At 41.6% G+C, this 18,543-nt stretch overlaps 1 protein-coding gene and 1 long non-coding RNA gene across 2 annotated transcripts in view; one reads left to right on the forward strand and one right to left on the reverse strand.

The window, feature by feature from the left end:
* The window catches only part of LYPD6B (LY6/PLAUR domain containing 6B), a 215,431-nt gene that overhangs the window by 161,042 nt on the left and 35,846 nt on the right, over positions 1-18,543 (forward strand). The window contains exon 2 of the mRNA XM_082840756.1: positions 16,463-16,521. The gene's annotated coding sequence lies outside the window, so the exon portion shown is untranslated. The remainder of the gene's footprint in view (positions 1-16,462; positions 16,522-18,543) is intronic.
* Positions 9,646-18,543, reverse strand: part of LOC309962775 — a 227,960-nt gene continuing 219,062 nt past the window's right edge. The window contains exon 6 of the long non-coding RNA XR_014326265.1: positions 9,646-10,279. This is a non-coding gene — a long non-coding RNA (uncharacterized lncRNA). The remainder of the gene's footprint in view (positions 10,280-18,543) is intronic.

Below are 18,543 nucleotides of genomic sequence, written 5' to 3' on the forward strand. Positions count from 1 at the left end.
CAAGCCTGTTGATTGTATTCATTCTCTTTCTCAACAAATGGTGTATCCCGGCACTTACTCTAGCCAGTAGGTCTTGTCAATAAATCTGCCAAAGGCCAGGCCGGTCTGCACAAAGCATGTTTTACACCTTCCCCAACGGGATGAAAGGCAACTTTTCAGAGCTCGGTAGGGCGGAAATTCCTTATCTTATCGAGCTCAAGAATAAAAGTGTACATCTATCAGTTTTCATTCTCGCCTGCGTACTACAGTGGTCAGGAGATTACTTATTGTTCCTTCATTAGCCAACTTGTAAATACCCAAGTTCAGGGGCGAGAAAGGAAAGTTCCAGCTGTACTCTGTGATCTCAGAGTCACTGACTAGTGGCAGGCAAGAGAGAGAAGTGCATCCTGGGAGGCCTGCTTTCCTTTCCCACAACGATGCTTAAGTGCCATTGTTCAGGAATAATCAAAAGGGAAGTTTGTTCATCCAGTTACCAGATAGGGGACCAGAGAGCCTCAATTTCTCTTGACATAGTTATGGGTCTTCTATGGGGATTAGAAAGCTCTGCAATCATGCAGATGACTTTCAAAGGCAACGTGAGATATTTTACTGCTCAAACCAAGTCCAGCTATCTCAGTAACCCAGCGGCTAGCTGACAGTGCCAATGCTGTTGTAAAATCGGGAGCACAGAGAGCTGGGTAACCTATTTTAAGGAGATTTTATATTTCTGACAGGGGTGATTAAAAGACAAGCTCTATTGCTCAGATCAGCACATAGACCACAGACATAACTTTCCCCCCCAGATTTCTAACTGAGATATATTTCTGTTTGCGGTGTTCTGTTTGCAGAGGTCATTTTGCTTTGTTATTTTGTAAACTGGGCATTCTGAATATGTAGGAGTTAGTTCACAGAGAGCTGTCATTAATTCATAACTTACAGTCCCTTTTGGAAGTGTCTCTTGCCACTAATGTCATTGCAAGCAAAGTCACAGTCCCCTCAGAATCCTTCATCCTGAAATGGTCACGTCCAGTCCTGCCAGGGGAGAGCTCAGCTTGCGCTGTTGGTTTGTATATCGTCTGTATTCACTCCAGTTTTCCTAAATTTACAGTCAGTAGCCTAGTTAGTTTAGGAGATTTTTTTAGTTAGATAAGATAACTCACAAAACTGGTAAGGAATCTTTCACCCTAAGTTAAAATGGAAACAGCTGTATCTTCAGTAGAACTTCTCTGTAACATTCTATCACTTTTGTTTATTTTTCTTGACAATGAGGAAAGGAAATACCAGAATTGAAAGTCTGCCCCTTAGTAACTGGCAAGAAGGTGGGTTCTGGTCTGCCTAACTTTTCTCTGGGTAGATTTAATCAGTGTTTGCTGTCAAAGAAGAGAAATGTCTAGCTTTGGCAAAGACACTTTCTCTGTCTCGATAAACACGGTTAAGGTGACAGTAGGCCCTGTGTGAAGAAATTGGGGGGAATCCTTTTTTATGATGGGAATACCAAAAGACAGATTTCCTAGGGGCCCTGCTGGGCTTTTCTCCCTAAACTTCCTGATTCAGCGGGTGATGCAGGAGCAGGTACAGTGTTATATGCTGTTACACAAGTGAAACCAACAGATTGAATGATTCCCTGCTTCTGGGTCATAATTCTTTGGTGACAGCGAGAATCTCAAACCTGCAGTGCTCCGTCATCTCCCCCAGGGCGCGCATTTCTTTTCGTAGGGTGGGGTTTTGTTTTGTTTTGCCTTCGTCTCCAAAAAGACTATAATGAGGAAAAAAAGAAATAAGCAAGTGTTGAAATACGAATGAGTGAGAGGAAAGCGTTAACCGGAGCCTCTCCTCATTAGAAGCTCCCTAAGTTTTATGTGTTGGCAGGAGGCTTCACATGGAAACAAGCTCAAGTGGGCACCACTCCTGCTGTTCTGAGGCCCAGCCTGGCTGAGCGTGTGCTCGGGGGCTGTATGACATTCCCTGCCACCTCTGTTGCTCCGCTTAGGGCATTGGCTTAGGGAGTCAGCTTAGGCCACAGGCACAGTAAAGGGCCTGTAGGGATCCTGGCCTTCAAAGGATGTTAAATGACTTGTTTTCTGAGCTCTCCGTTGCCCAATCCCTCCACCAGCCACTCCGAGCTTTATTGAGGCAAAATTGACAAAATTGTGTATCAAATTGACAAAATTGTGTTAAGGTGTATAGCATGTGATTTGATATGCATATACAATGTGAAATGATTACCACAATTAAGTTAATTAACACCTCCATTACCTCACATAGTTACCGTTTTTTTTTTAATGGTGAAAACACTTAAAATTTGCTTTCTTAGATAATGTCAAGTATGCAATACAGTAGTATTAACTGTAGTCACCATGCTGACCATTAGATCCCCAGAGCTTATTCATCTTATAACTAAAAGTTTGTGTCCTTTGACCAGCACCTCCCATTTCTTCCACCCCCAGCCCCTGGCAACCACCATTCTACTCTCTGGTTTATGATTCTGACTTTTTTTAGAGCCCACTTTTAAGTGATAGTAATACACTGTCTTTCTTTGTCTGGCTCATTTCACTTAGCACAACAGCTTCATCCATGTTGTCACAAATGGCAGGATTTGCTTCTTTTTTTTAATGTCTGAATAATATTCCTCACACATGTACCAAGAAAACATATACCACATTTAGAAAGAATTCATTCATCTGTCGACGGACACTTAGATTGTTTTCGTATCTTGGCTATTGTGAATAATGCTGCAGTGAACATTGGGGTGCAGACTTGTCTTAGGGATACTGATTTTATTTCCTTTGAATATATACCCAGAAGTAAGATTGCTGCATCATATGGGAGTTCTATTGTTACTTTTTGAGGAACCTCCATACTGTTTTCCATAGTAGTTGCACCAGTTTACATTCCCACCAACAGTGGACAGGGTTCCTTTTTCTTCACATCCTCACCAACACTTTTTATCTCTTGTCTTTTTGATTGATAGCCATTCTGACAGGTGTGAGGTGATATCTCATTGTAGTTTTGATTCGCATTTCCTTGATGATTAGTGTTACTTAGCATCTTTTCATGTACCTGTTGACCATTTGTATGTCTTCTTTGGAAAAATGTCTATTTGGGTCCTCTGTCCATTTTATTTACCTATCTATATATCTATTTATTTATTGGCTGTGTTGGGTCTTTGTTGCTGCGCGCAGGCTTTCTCTAGTTGCGGTGAGCGGGGGCTACTCCTCGTTGTGGTGTGTGGGCTTCTCATTGCAGTGGCTTCTCTTGTTGCGGAGCACGGGCTCCAGGCACACAGACTTCAGTAGCTGTGGCTCACGGGCTCTAGAGCGCAGGCTCAGTAGTTGCGGGGCATGGGCCCAGTTGCTCTGTGACATGTGGGATCTTCCTGGGCCAGGGATCGAACCCGTGTCCCCTACGTTGGCAGGCAGATTCTTAACCACTGCGCCATCAGGGAAGCCCCCACTTTGTCCATTTTTAAATTGGATTATTTGTTTTTTTGCTATTGAGTTGTATATGTTCCTTATATATTTTAGATATTAATCCCTTATCAGATATTGGTTTGCAAATATTTTCTCCTATTCCGTAGGTTGCCTTTTCATTTTGTTGATTGTTTCCCTTGCTGTACAAAAGCCTTTTTAGTTCCCAATTGAAAGTAGTTGTAAATGCCTCTCAAGTGGCCTCACTTAATTACCCTGTGACCGTGGACCAGGCCCTGTACCTCTCTGTCCTGCTTCCTCATATGTCTGTGGCTAGGATTGGACTAGATCAGTGGCTTTTCAGATATTTTAAGCTATGGAACTCTGTACCCAAAGGAAATCTTGTGAAATATCCTAATACAAGCAGTTTTATAAAATCAGACCTCTTCTCATTTAAGTGTGGGCGAGGGATCCAGAATACCTCCCACCCCACTCGAATCCCCTTCATCTGTTGGAACTCCAACAGCTTGTTATCAGTTCAGCCTGATAGCAAGCTGGCTGGTTGTCAGGAAGTCAAACCAAAGCCTGAAAATGCAGGTGATTTTACCTTTGTCAACCCTGAATCCTGGAGACAGCATATTTTACAGTTTTAAGTCAACCAACCTAAAATGGCTTAATCCATCATAAATTTCTAAGCACTAATGATCCTTCTTTTATATGCCCTGTTCTCGTAACCAGAGTATTTTTTAAAGCTTTGCGGTTGTTCCAGTGATATGCAAATGTATTGGGTGATGAAGTCTGTAAAGCATACCCACATCGACATTTCAGAACTATGCCAGGCGCTCCTGGCTTCCAGAAACTCAGACTCTTTGCTCCACCCCCACCCCCCACCCCTCTAACCCCACTGCTGCTGGAATACCGTATCACCTTTCTTATTGATTGTGTCGGTCTCCTGGCAAAAACTAGTCTCATTGCTTGAAAGATCAAAACTCAACTCCTGACTTCGTCTGCAAGTTCCATGATTATTTAATTTTTCTGCCAAACCCTATTTCCCACTTCCTTCTAACACACATCCCACTTCAGGAAGTCATTCCCTCCCAGTTCTCTGCCTCCAAGCCCATGGTCATGCTCTTTGCCCATTTCTGTCTCTTCCTTTCCGCATGAAGACCCCATCCTTTTTGTTGCCTTTGTTGCCTTTCATCTTCCATGGTACTTAGCAAGGAGGCAGCGTGATGTGGCAGCAATATTACAGAACAGGGAGACAACGCTAGTACTACTGCCCTCAAGTTCTGCCACTTATTTGCAAGGTGCCCTTGGCTGCCTTTGACCTCACAGTTTCCTCATCTGTAAAATGAGGTTAAGAATACAGTATCTCCCTTGCCTACCTCACCATGTGGTCGTAAGGATCACGAGAACTATTGTATGTGAATGCACTCTATTATCACTTACTGTATCCTAAAGCACTTGTTTTAATTATTAATCCTACTCTGCCCTGTACTCACTGCAGTCATTTCATGTGTGATATCTAGTTTCACTAGTTCTTTAGGTCAGAGATTTTTCATATATTTAAAGTGTAACTGCAATACAACTCTGCAGTGGTCCTCACAGTGCCGACCACACAGCAGGTACTTCATGTGGATTTAATAGAATTTTGATCTCTGATATTTCCCAAGAACCTACCGTTTTGGTTGTGCTGCAGTGGTGGTTGGTTGTTTAATTATCAGATAGATACTTGAATTTCTGGCATTTTCCCAAAGCAAGATTGAAATTCTAAGGATATAAAATGGATGTGGGAGACCTTAGAAGCAGGGTAAATAAGTTGTTTGGGTGAGTTATTCTCTTGAAAATGAACTAAAGGCAGAACTCAGTTCTTGGATCAGTCGTCATGAGTCTGGTAGTCAATCCTCACTGTAGCCTTGTACAACTCTGTGGATGTTATAGTTCCCTGTGCTATGCAGTAGGTCCTTGTTGGTTATGTATTTTATATAAGTAGTATGTATATGTTAATCCCAAACTCCTAATTTATCCCTCCCCTACCCCCTTTCCCCTTTGGTAACCATAAGTTTGTTTTCTATGTCTGTGAGTCTATTTCTGTTTTGTAGATAAGTTCATCTGTATCATTCTTTTAGATTCCACATATAAGTGACATCATATGAAAAACAAACAAACAAAAAAACCACCAAGGGCTTCCCGGGTGGCGCAGTGGTTGGGAGTCCGCCTGCCGATGCGGGGGACACGGGTTCGTGCCCCGGTCCGGGAGGATCCCACATGCCGCGGAGCGGCTGGGCTCGTGAGCCATGGCCGCTGAGCCTGCGCGTCCGGAGCCTGTGCTCCGCAGCGGGAGGGGCCGCAGCAGTGAGAGGCCCGCGTACCGAGGAAAAAAAAAAAAATAAAAAAATAAAAAACCACCGAAAGACTCTCTGGATGCTCACATTGGACAGGGAGAAAGTCCCAGTAAGTGAGGATGCCACCCAGACTATCAGAACTACACCAGGTTTCACTGAGAAGGCTGCTTCAGTCTGAAATAGCAGAAGACCCTTTGCTGGCTTCAGCTGATGACACGTTTTAGCAGTCCACATGAATTTGCTTCCAACTTTCTCCTAGTCGAAATAGGAAATAGGTTCTTGTATTATGTCCATTGTAAGAGTCAGTGCTCTTAGTGCCTCAGTAAGGGGAAGGCAGATACTTCATGTAAGTGAAAATTTATTTTAAATCATACAGAAATATACCATTTTTAAAAAGATATCTAAAATAAGGTGAACCTTCAGGAAAATAAGGTGAACCTGTTGTGATGGACTCTCCTTTGGGTGGCAGGGGCATGCTGGGTACCTCTTACTACCCTGGAGGTTTAATTTGCAATGAGTAAGCTGGTAATCAGTAAAACTTGATTTTCCCCCTCCAAGCTTGACGTGTCTAGTGTACCTTCTGCTTCTGGAAGAATTAAACTTTGTTGGAAGGGTGAAATTTCTGAACCAAGAATGGGGACATGGGAGCTATGAAGTTTGCTGAAAATCATCAGTGTACCAGACTACCCAATCCCTAGTTCAGGCTACAGGGCCTCAACGTGATCCTGGTCAGTGCTACAGATCTAAGTGTGTCTGCCCCCATGCATTTATTCTGGTGATTGTCATCTGTGGAAAGTCTCAGCCAGCATGCTTCTTTCTCCTTTTTAAGAAAAAAATTTGTTTCTTGAGACATGTCTTCTATTTAGCCAAACTAAATGTGTATGAGTTTGTTCTTTGCAGATTTGCTTATTTCTAGGCGCCTCCCTACATGATTTCAGCATAAGTAATACCCTTCCCTACCTACTACAAGCTACAGGAGTCACTAGCATTTTAGAAAAGTAAATGGAACAGAGTTAGTAACACTCCACAGTCCAGTGTATCTAGAGCAACTTTCACGTATTTGCCATTTGTACATGGACTGCCTTCATCACTGTATTCAAACTGTAGGGCATGGACCATGTCTTACTTAAATTTTTATTTCTAGTTCCTCATATAGTACATAGTAGATGTTCAAGAATGCTTATTAAATGAAAAAGAGGTATATATATGTGTGTGTGTGTGTGTGTGTGTGTGTGTGTGTGTATGTATGTATGTATGTATGCATTTTCCAATTTAAAAGTTTATTACTGGGCTTCCCTGGTGGCGCAGTGGTTGGGAGTCCGCCTGCCGATGCAGGAGACACGGCTTCGTGCCCCGATCCGGGAGGATCCCACATGCCGCGGAGCGGCTGCGCCCGTGAGCCATGGCCGCTGAGCCTGCGCGTCCGGAGCCTGTGCCCTGCAAAGGGAGGGGCCGCAGCAGTGAGAGGCCCGTGTACCGAAAAAAAAAAAAAAAAAAGTTTATTACTACTTAGCTAGAAAAAAACGCCAGAGGTAAATTTGGATGGATGATGCTGAACATGACATTTCTAATGCAGTGCTCGAAAAAATCACCCCCACAAAAGGAAGCCAAATCCATGGACTACATGGTGTGGCTATGCGGCAGCTGCAGGACGTTGGCACGTCTTCTTGGATGTGTCCTGCAGGACCCAGTGAGCCCAGACCCAGAGGAATTCTAGTGACAGTGCTCTCTCAACTCTCCTTCATGAACTGCCATTGCCAAAAGGTACACAGAGTTAAGTAAAAGCCTAAGCAGGGCTGGCAGTATTTTAATGTACAACCACCTCGTAGGCCTCAGTAAGGTATTAAGTTCCTAAGGTTCTGGAATTTTCCTTGAAGGATTTCATAACCACATCAGGCTTGTTAGAGTATTGATTATTGCTACTGCTGCTGTTTTCCCAGTGGAAGCTCCTGATTTGATGTCCATTTGATACTTTTCTTCTGTACTTCAACCTCTCTTTCTTATACAGACTTGCAACCTTTAACTGTTTTGAGTTAATGGTGAGAAATCAGCTAATCTTTGCTGTAAAATATGTACTAAGAACTAGCCATGTCTTTTCAACGTTTTATATATATACATATATATATATGTATATATATACTTTTTCCGATTCTTTTCCATTATAGGTCATTACAAGATATTGAATATAGTCCCCTGTGCTATATGGTAGGTCCTTGTTGTTTATCTATTTTACACAGTATCTGTTAATCCCAAATACCCGATTTATCTCTCCCACCCCTTTCCCCCTTGACAACCCTGTTTGTTTTCTATGTCTGTCAGTCTGTTTCTGTTCTATAATTCACTTAATTCGTATCATTTTTTTTTAGATTCCACATATAAATCATATCATATCATTGTCTTTCTCTTTCTGGCTTACTTAGTATGATGATCTCTAGGTCCATCCGTGTTGCTGCAAATAGCATTATTTCATTCTTTTTTAGGGCTGAGAAATATTCCATTGTGTATATCTCCCACACCTTCTTTATCCATTCATCTGTCAACAGACACTTTGGTTGCTTCCATGTCTTGACTATTGTAAATAGTATTGCTAAGAATATTGGGTGCATGTACCTTTTCAAATGACAGTTTTCGTCTTTTCCAGATATATGCCCAGGAGTGGGATTGCTGGATCATGTGGTAGCTCTATTTTTAGTTCTTTAAGGAAAACATCCTCCTTTACGTGTTATATGTGATATGCATATCCCCTATGCACGTATTTTATTATTAAATCCATTGTCCCATTAAGTGCTCTTTAAAAGAAAATGTGACTGTACTTTTATATCTCCTTTCTTCATCCCACAATATTCAGCAAACATTTGGGCCCCTGCTCTGTACCAGTCCCATTGCTGGAGATGAAAGACTACTGTGCCTTCAGGGGCCTTGAATATGATGAGAGAGGGAAACAGACCCCTGCCTGTGTGCACACCTTCTTCTTCCCATTGAAGAATCTGACATCTGATGAATGGTTGCTGCTGGGCCATTCAGGGATTAAAGGCAAGGTTTATCAGTGGAACGAATAAAGAAATCATTGAGGAGAATAATTGTTCAAGTTTGGGGCTTCAGACTGTAATCTCACATTACCTGGAAAAATAGCAGCAGTGATTGCCATCGGCTGACACACCGCCCACCGACAGGGAGGGGGTGCTCTAGGCTGGCCGGGCCTCCTGCCAGCTGAGCCAGGAAAGTAGCCCTGATTAGAGCAACTAGAGCAACTCCCTGAGCCGGTTCATAATTTGCTTAATCACACTTACTTCACTGAACTATGGTTTTGGCTTTAGGGGGTTTTAGGGGAAAAAATGCAAGGTTTGGGGAAAGGGAGAGGAAGCAGTTAGAAAGAATTCAAATTGATCCTCCTCCCTAGTCAGTTTGGGGTTGGCAGAAAAGAAAGCAAATGACATCAGTGACAGGTGTAAATATAAGGAAGCCGATTTGGACAATGGGTCCTTTGAGTCTTGTTTGGGTGAGAATTATTGAGATCACAAAAGGAAGCAGCTGGTAAGTTCTGGAAACCTTTTTAATGTAAGCCCAGAGTTTGAATAATGCACTAAATGGAGTGTAGTGCATATATTTAAATATTTATGTACAAATGGCTGTCGTTTTTTTAGCCTTCTCTGCCATGGTCCCATGACTTGATAACAATTGCTTTTAAATGATCATTTTGTAGATGCTAGAAAGGCATTGTACAGAAGATGAGAATCGCAGCAAACCAAACAAAGAAAACGCAGAAGAGACCACTCTAAACCAAATATGTCCATCATAGCCAACTATATTTAAGAAGTTTCAAGGCAGTTTAGCGTAGGGATTAAGATGGAGGAGTTTGGAACTGGACCTACATTTTAATCCTATCAGTGATTTACTAGCTTTGTAGCCTTGGGTAAGTTACTTAGCCTGTCTTTAAATTTCAAATTCTTCATCCTCAAAGAGGGGATAGAAATCGTACTACCTCACAGGGGTGCTGTGAGAATTAAATGAATTAATGGTGTTCAGTGCCTGACACGCATAAACCCTCAAAAAATGTTATCTTAAAAAAGGACGGTGTTGTATGTGAGGGCTCATGCAGGAAACCGTTAGCAAAGCGTGGGGAAGTCAGAACTCTGAGAGCAGCAACTTTGTTTTAGGGACTGAAGCTTTGGCACTGAACGAAACGATGCCTGGCACGTAGTAGGTGCTCCGTAAATACTGACTGAATAACTGAAAAAATGGGTGTCATGCATTTAGGGTGTATAAACTGGATTATTCTATGAAATTGTACATTTTAAATGAGGAAAGTGTAAGGAAAGAAATAATGGGTGAAAATTTTGTGTGTGGCAGAGGTGTATATTTCAAACTTTTAGCCAGGAAAATGTTCATCCTGTCATTTCCTGTCAGGGGCACAGGATTTGATCCCCTTTTCTTCCCTAAGATCAAATGATCTGGGGGTGCTGTTTGTAACGATCTGGATGGGGTCCTCCTGGCCGCAGCATTCCCAGCTCCTGTCCTGTCCTGCTTGCGTGATGTTAAGAAGAGACACTGTAGGGGAGAGACAAGCACACGTTTAAACGACTGATTAAAAACATTCTTTTCTCCTATTTGCTTCCAAATCATGACAATTTAACGTCCCCTTGTGATGGAAAAGAGAGCTTGGGGGTGCCAGATGCCGGAGTCCAACTGCATTTCTGTTCTCCCATTTGTAAACCGGCCCCACCTGGGGTCTCTTCTGAACTCCCCAGGGAAGCCGTGGGCTGGTGGGTTCTGCCCTTGTCTGTGTACAGCGCCTTCCTCTGCTCCCTGTGTTCCAGGCCTCGAACAAACAGAGGGTGGGGAAAGGGACTGACGTTCTCTGCCTAACCCTCGCCTGCAGTCATTTCTCAGACGTGATGAACAAATACTGCCTTTGAAGGAAGACGTACAAATTTGCCCAAGAAGGGAATGCAGTTCTGGGACCTCATGGCTACAGGATTGTGTAAATCACTCAACACTAGTAAAGTTGAAGTTATGAAAGTAAATAATTTCCATTTGTACCAGAGCTAATTACTCTAAGGAAAATGGTGACAGAAGATGTATTCTGTAACTTCTCAGGCAGCCCTGGAAGTCTGACTCCAAAGACAGAGTTTTCAACATACTCAACTCTAAGATGTTACATGTGGGTAGCTAATACTGATTTAGTTTGTGCTGTCTTCAGACATTATTCTAAGTGATTGTGACATATTAACTCACTCCCTTGAGGTCGTTATTGTTTATTATCTTTTACAATGAGGAAACTGAGGCACAGGGAGGTTAAGTGACTTGCCCAATGTTAGCACTAACTCTTAGCAGTTGATTCAACATGTAAGGAAACTGAAATGCTGAGAAATAGCCCATGTGTGGCAAAATATTCAGCTCGTCACTCAGCTAAATAGCAATTTCCCCCCTTACTCTATGTGCACAAGGAACCATTGCATCCTTTCCTGTGGGAGTGGGTTATAGCTCTTACCTATGAAGCCTGTATGCTAGGGGCAAAGAGAAAGGCTTCCCAGGACACTTCCTCTTGTCTGCTCAAAAGCTTGAAATCTGGGATTTCAGAACTCAAATGGAGTCCTGGGAGATGAGCTGTTTGTCATATTTCAAAGAGCCTACAGGAAATTGCTCATTTAGGGGCAGTAAAACAGTGTGGGCTAATGTGTATAAAAACTTTTTTGCCTGTGTTTGTCAAATTATGTATATCATGTTAATGTAATAGTTTATTTTGTGTGGGTCAGACACTTTTCATGGCACTTGTGCCTTTTGCTTTTCATCTTAATAAAAATGGGTAACTAATTATCTTCTACATAGAGTTTAGAGAAATCCTTCTAAATGTGGAATCTGGGGTCTGGACCTTAGGGATGAAAAAATTAGCACCTATTGACCTGCCGTGAGAGAGGGATGTGTTACTAATAGTCAACAATCACAGTATACTCAAACGGATAGAACACCCCTATCCTGCAGGAAGGCAGTGCTTCCAGGCTGTTATCTTCCTTACCTGAATTCTTAATGCACTGTTGTGTTGCAGAGAGCTGTGACTATGTTCTTACTAAGCTCTCAGGGGCTTTACCAATGGAATTTGCAAAATGTAATTAGGATGGTGAATCGTCTGGGACTCCCATCCCTACCACCAAAAGATACATTTCAAAGCCAAATAAAAATGCTATTTTATATCATCTACTCTTTGGATTTTCCAAGCCCCTGGTCCATTTAGAGAGAACTGTTGAGCTTTAGCTATATAGTAGGTGCTTAACCATAAACTATAGAGCCAATCAAGCTCTTTTAACTTTTGAATAAGTTATGCATTCATACGGATCAAAAATCAAAACAATGCAATGAGGTATATTCTGAGAAGTTTCCTTCCCACTTCTGTCCCCTTATAGTGTATTATTTACCCCTGTCCCTCCACCTACAGGTCATCACTTTTATTAGTTTCCTGTATACTGTTCCTGAGTGTATTTATGCATATAAGTAAATACATATAGTATCTTTTCCTTCCTTAACACAAAGACATGATATTCATATATTTATAGCTATTTCCATTTATATATATAATATATATATATATATGTCCTAGGACTTTTTTCACAGCAGAATATAGGGAGCATCCTCATTTTTTTTCTTTTGGCCTTGCCACACAGCATGCAGGATCGTAGTTCCCCGACCAGGGATCGAACCCATGCCCCCTGCAGTGGAAATGCGGAGTCTTAACCACTGGACCACCAGGGAAATTCCGTTTTTTTAATGGCTGCATCAGATTCCGTTGTGTATACGTAGGTGTGTATATGTATGTGTACACACACACACACACACACACACACACACACACACACACACACACTCTTTTGATGGACACTTGGGATTTTCCAATCATTTGCTATTGTAAACAGTGCTGCAGTGACTGTCATGGCAATATATTATTTTGCATGAAAGCAGACCATCTGTAGAAAAAATTCCCAGAAGTGAGATTTTGGGTCAAGGGTAAATACATTTGAAATTTTAATAATGTTACCAAATTGCTCTTTGGAGTCACATTCCCACCAGCAATATATGAAAATGACTGATTTCCCATGGCCTCCTCAAAAGAATATTAGAAAACATTTTTATCTGTCAGACTAGTCAAAATCTGGAATTTATGAAGTATACTTTTAATTTACATTTCTCCTGTTTGAAAAGATGCTCAACTTTTCTCATGTTGTTTAAAGGCCATTTTGTTCATTTTTCTATGAAATGTCTATTAATGTTCTTTGTTACTTTTTCTGTTGGGTTACTGATAATTTTCTTACCGATTTTTACTAGCTCTTTTCATATTAGCGAGATTATCCATTGTTTTGTCTGTGACATGAGTTGAAAATATTTCCCCCAGTTTATTTGGTTTTTTTTACTTTGCTTATAATTTTTTTTTTTTTTTTGGCATACAGAAGGTATTGTTGTTTGATGTAATTGAATTAATCAAACTTTAATTTTATACTTTCTGGTTTTTTTTTTTTTTTTTTTTTGTGGTACACAGGCCTCTCAGTGTTGTGGCCTCTCCCGTTGCGGAGCACAGGCTCCGGACGCGCAGGCTCAGCGGCCATGGCTCACGGGCCCAGCCGCTCCGCGGCATGTGGGATCTTCCCGGACCGGGTCACGAACCCATGTCCCCTGCATCGGCAGGCGGACTCTCAACCACTACGCCACCAGGGAAGCCCTTTCTGGGTTTTTAATCATAGTCAGAATGGCCCTTCCCCACTCCCAGGAAGTCACTCATATTTTCTTGTGTTTTTTTTTCTTTTTTAATTTATTTTGTTGAAGTATAGTTGACTTACAATGTTGTGTTAATTTCTGCTGTACAGCAAAGTGATTCAGTTATACATATATATACATTCTTTTTCATATTCTTTTCCATTATGGGTTTATCATCACAGGATATTGAATATAGTTCCCTGTGCTATACAGTAGGACCTTGTTTTTTTTTTTTTTAATTTCATTTTTGGCTGCGTTGGGTCTTTGTTGCTGCACACGGGCTTTCTCTAGTTGCGGCGAGCGGGGGCTACTCTTCATTGCGGTGCACGGGCTTCTCGTTGCGGTGGCTTTTCTTGTTGTGGAGCACGGGCTCTAGGCATGCAGGCTTCAGTAGTTGTGGCTTACGGGCTCTAGAGTGCAGGCTCGGTAGTTGTGGCACGGGAATTTTCTTGTATTTTTAAGAACCCATTTTATTACAGAAAATTTTAAGCATACACAAATTAGAAAATAGTATAATAAACCTCAATTACATGTCATCCAGCTTCAACAACTGGGGTATTTTGCCAATCTTGTTTTATCTTATCCTCCCATCCATTTTGAGAATATTTGAAGCAAACCCCAGACATTATATTTTCTTTATAAGTATATCAATATATATCAATAACATGTAAGAACTTTTTAGAACATAACTTCTATAACATTATTATACCAATAATTCCTTAAGATTATCCAATTCTATTCTGTGTTCACATTTTCTTTTCTGGAACTTTTATGGCTTTGTTTTCTATGTGTATAGTATGAGGTGTGTACTAACCTTATTTTTTTCCTGGCTACCCAGTTGTCCCAACTCAGCTTCTTAAAGTGTATTCTTACCTTACTGGTTTGAGATGCCACCTTTACCGTATAACAAATTCCCATGTGTATTTGAGTCTATTTCCAGACCTTCTATTGTTCCATTTGTCTGTCTACTCAAATGTTACTACTATACTGTTTTATTTACTGTGGCATTAGAGAATGTTTTAATGTCTTTCAGGACTAGTCATTCCCTAAATGAAATAGTAAGTCATCTACTGCAATTTATGCTATTTAAAAATGGCAGAAAATTATAGTTTATAGTCCAGCCTCGTCAGATCTGGTGATTTAGAAATCAGCAAGGAATGGGAGTAGAATGTGTGAGCATGAATGTGGTCCCTAAGGAAAGTAAGAGTAATAACACTATAGGAAAGTAAATAGTAATAACATAAAAGTTTGAAACCTGGGGCAGGTCCTCATCTGGAGGTGGGAGGAGAAAGCAGAACCAGCAAAGGATAAAGGACATAGTTCTGGTGGTTGAAGCGTGCTTCTCCCTTGGAAGTAGCCAATCCTGGTTCTCTTTGGCAAAGTCAGAAAGGCCTACAGTAGAGAAAGTTGCAGCGTTGGCTGTGTACCTGCCCTAGGGAACCAATCAGAGACGCAAATCATGCTGCAGAGCCGAGAGGGCCCGGATGAAGTGTGTGGAGGCAGCTGTGCCATCACTGTGCTCCGGGCAGTTCACAGGCCTGGGCAGCCAATAACCCCGAACTCCATCCGGGGCTGCCTGGGTGCTGGTCTGTGCCTCTGAAGGTGCGAGAGTGAACCTTACGAGGCCTTTCCCAGGCAAAGGATGAAGCTGTATTATTCTGAGCCCTCTTTCCAGGAGACAGTATTAGTTCTAGCTAACAAGATACCTTTACTGGAAAAGGCTGAGAGAGAGGACTTCTGGTACGTGGGAGAGACATCTAAAGTATTTAGCAGGGGCAAATCATAATACCTTTTATCCTTTGAAATGCATGTATCTGCTGGGACTCTGCGCCTTCACAAAAGCCCAGAGAATAATAAGGTGGTCAAAGCAGTGTGTGTGTGTGTGTGTGTGTGTGTGTGTGTGTGTGTGTGTGTGTGTGTGTGTGTGTGTGTGTGTGTGTGTGTGTGTGTGTGTGTGTGTGTGTGTGTGTGTGTGTGTGTGTGTGTGTGTGTGTGTGTGTGTGTGCGCGCGTGCGCGCGCGCCTGGATCCGGAGCAGGTGGAGACTGAACGGGGATGACTACAGAATGACTTCGTCCCCGGCAGACACCCTTAATAACCCATGGCACAGCTCCTAACCTCCTCATCCCCAATTTCCTCCTTATAACCTGCAGGTGAACACACCTGCTTACGTCACGGGGATGTGGGGAAGATTAATGAGTTTCAGATGGGAAAGTTCTTGGCTGCTGAGTCATGCGGTGTAGTGAGCGTGCTAATTTGAGGCTGCACTGCCAGGAGTTGCCTGCTGCCCAAATGCAGGCCGCAAAGGGTAAATGGAAATTGGTCGTCATCACAGTCAGGGGAGTGGACTTTGCAGACTGAATGGGTGAAGTCAGCCTTGTTCGGGCATATTCAACGATTCCTTACTCAGTGTCTACCCTGTGCAAGTGGTAACGGGCAGCCATGATGGGGGCAGGAGGAGTGATGGCCCTGAGGTGCAGGCATTGCTGGGGCGGCTGTTAGTCACAGTGGAAGACCGTAGCCTAGAATTGTGACTCTGGGGACGAGAAGTCATCTTTGCCATCAACGATGTGAGCTGGGCGTCAGTTGTAGTCGGCTCCACATTCCGGCGTACTCTGAATAATAAGAAGGGTGATCAGCGCTCCCTCAGTCCCCGCACTTTCCAGATGCCAACCTTACCAAATCCCTAAGCTAGTCTTCTCTCCTAGGTGTTTGCAGTGAAAAGAATCTTTGTGTTCATTAACAAAAGGGGAAGAGAAAAGAGACCCCTCTTTTGGCCTCTTTGTCTTCTGTTGTTGCATGCTGCTGCTTTACAAAGTACGTCTAAGGTGTGTTTTATTTTAAGCACAAGGTAAAAGGGACTATTTCAGGCATTATCACGGAACACTTTCTATGCAATAAGGAGTTTTATGGTCTGGAAATTGGTACAGAATATGGATGAGATCTCAATGTACATTTCAAGCTGAACTCTCTTTTTTTTTTCTTTCAGGTGTCCTTGAGTGAGGGTAGCAGGGAGTGAAAGAGGAGGAGAAAAGAAAATTAAGAAAGGTGAGTATGAGTAAATTTGGAAGGTGAAGGGCTTCTCTGGGCAAATGAGCCTGCTAAGACCATTATCCCAATAGGAAGGTTTGGGATTGTGGAAGGTGAGAGGTAACCAGAGAATAATCAGAGGCAGTTCAGGAAAAGGTCTTTAAGTGACAAGCCCATTGTCATGTAAAAATAGTGTTGTTTCTTGAAATACAAGATTTTAAGAAAGGAGAATAGGGCAAAGCACCATTGTGTTAATATGAAATTCTGGTTTTCAGTGAATTTATTTTTATTTTATTAAAAAAAATTACACAATTTTTAAAGGTTACTTTGCATTTATAGTTATTACAAAATATTGGCTATATTTCCTGTGTTGTACAATACATCCTTGAGCCTATTTTATTTATTTATTAAAAATTTACCATTTTATTTATTTTTTTTTTAGTTTATTTTTTGGCTGCGTGGGGTCTTCATTGCTGCATGTGGGCTTTCTCTAGTTGCAGCAAGCGGGGGCTACTCTTCATTGCAATGCACAGGTTTCTCATTGTGGTGGCTTCTCTGTTGCAGAACATGGGCTCTAGGCACACGAGCTTTAGTAGTTGTGGCACATGGGCTCAGTAGTTGTGGCTCACGGGCTCTAGAGCACAGGCTCAGTAGTTGTGGCACATGGGCTTAGTTGCTCTGCGGCATGTGGGATCTTCCCGGGCCAGGGCTCAAACCCATGTCCCCTTCATTGGCAGGCAGATTCTTAACCACTGCACCACCAGGGAAGTCTCTTGAGCCTATTTTAAACACAAGAGTTTGTACCTCCCACTCCTCCACCCCTATATTGCCCCTCCCATGCAACCCCCACTGGTAACCACTAGGTTGTTCTCTACATCTGTGAGTCTGCTTCTTTTTTGTTACATTCACTAGTATATTTTTTAGACTCCACATATAAATGATATCATGCAGTATTGCTTTCTTTTTCTGACATATTTCACTTAGCATGATGCCCTCCAAGTCCATCCATGTTGCTAAAAATGGCAAAATTTCATTCTTGTTTATGGCTGAGTAGTATTCCATTGTATATCTGTACCACTTTTTCTTTATCTGTTCATCTGCTGATGGACACTTAGATTGCTTCAGTATCTTGGCAATTGTAAATAATGCTGATGTGAATACTGGGGTGTGTGCATCTTATTGAATTAGTGTTTTTGTTTTTTTCTGATATATACCCAGGAGTGGAATTGTGGGTCATATGGTAGCTCTATTTTTAGCTTTTGAGAAACCTTAATATTCTTTTCCACAGTGGCTGCACCAATTTACATTCCCACCGACAGTGTACAAGGGTTCCTTTTTCTCCATATCCTTGCCAACATTTGTTATTTGGGTTCTTATTGATGATAGTCATTTTGACAGGTGTGAGATGACATCTAATTGTAGTTTTTATATGCATTTCTCTAATAATTAGCAATGTGGAGCTGCTTTTCATGTGTCTATTGGCCATCTGCATGTCCTCTTTGGAAGAATGTCTGTCGAGTTCTTCTCATTTTTTAATCAGGTTGTTTATTTTTTGATGTTGAGTTCTGTGATCTATTTATATATGTTGGATATTAATCGCTTATCAATCATATCATTTGCAAATATTTTCTCCCATTCAATATGTTGTCTTTTCATTTTGTCAGTTGTTCCTTTGCTGTGCAAAATCTTTTAAGTTTAATTAGGTTCCATTTGTTTATTTTTGCTTTTATCTCCTTTAATTTAGGAGACAGATCCAAAAAAATATCGCTGCGATTTATATCAAAGAATCTTCTGCCTATGTTTTCCTCTAAGAGTTTTATGGTTTTGGTCTTACTTTTAGGTCTTTAATCCAGTTTGAGTTTATTTTTATATATGGTATGAGGGAGTGTTCTAATTTCATTGTTTTACATGTAGCTGTCCAGTTTTCCCAGCACCACTTACTGAAGAAACTGTCTTTATTCCATTGTATATTTTTGCCACCTTTATCGTAGTTTGACTATAAGTGTGTGGGTTTATTTCTGGGTTTTCTATCCTGTTCTG

The sequence above is a fragment of the Leucopleurus acutus genome, assembly GCF_964270905.1.
Source record: "Leucopleurus acutus genome assembly, chromosome: 6".
Lineage (NCBI taxonomy): Eukaryota > Metazoa > Chordata > Mammalia > Artiodactyla > Delphinidae > Leucopleurus > Leucopleurus acutus.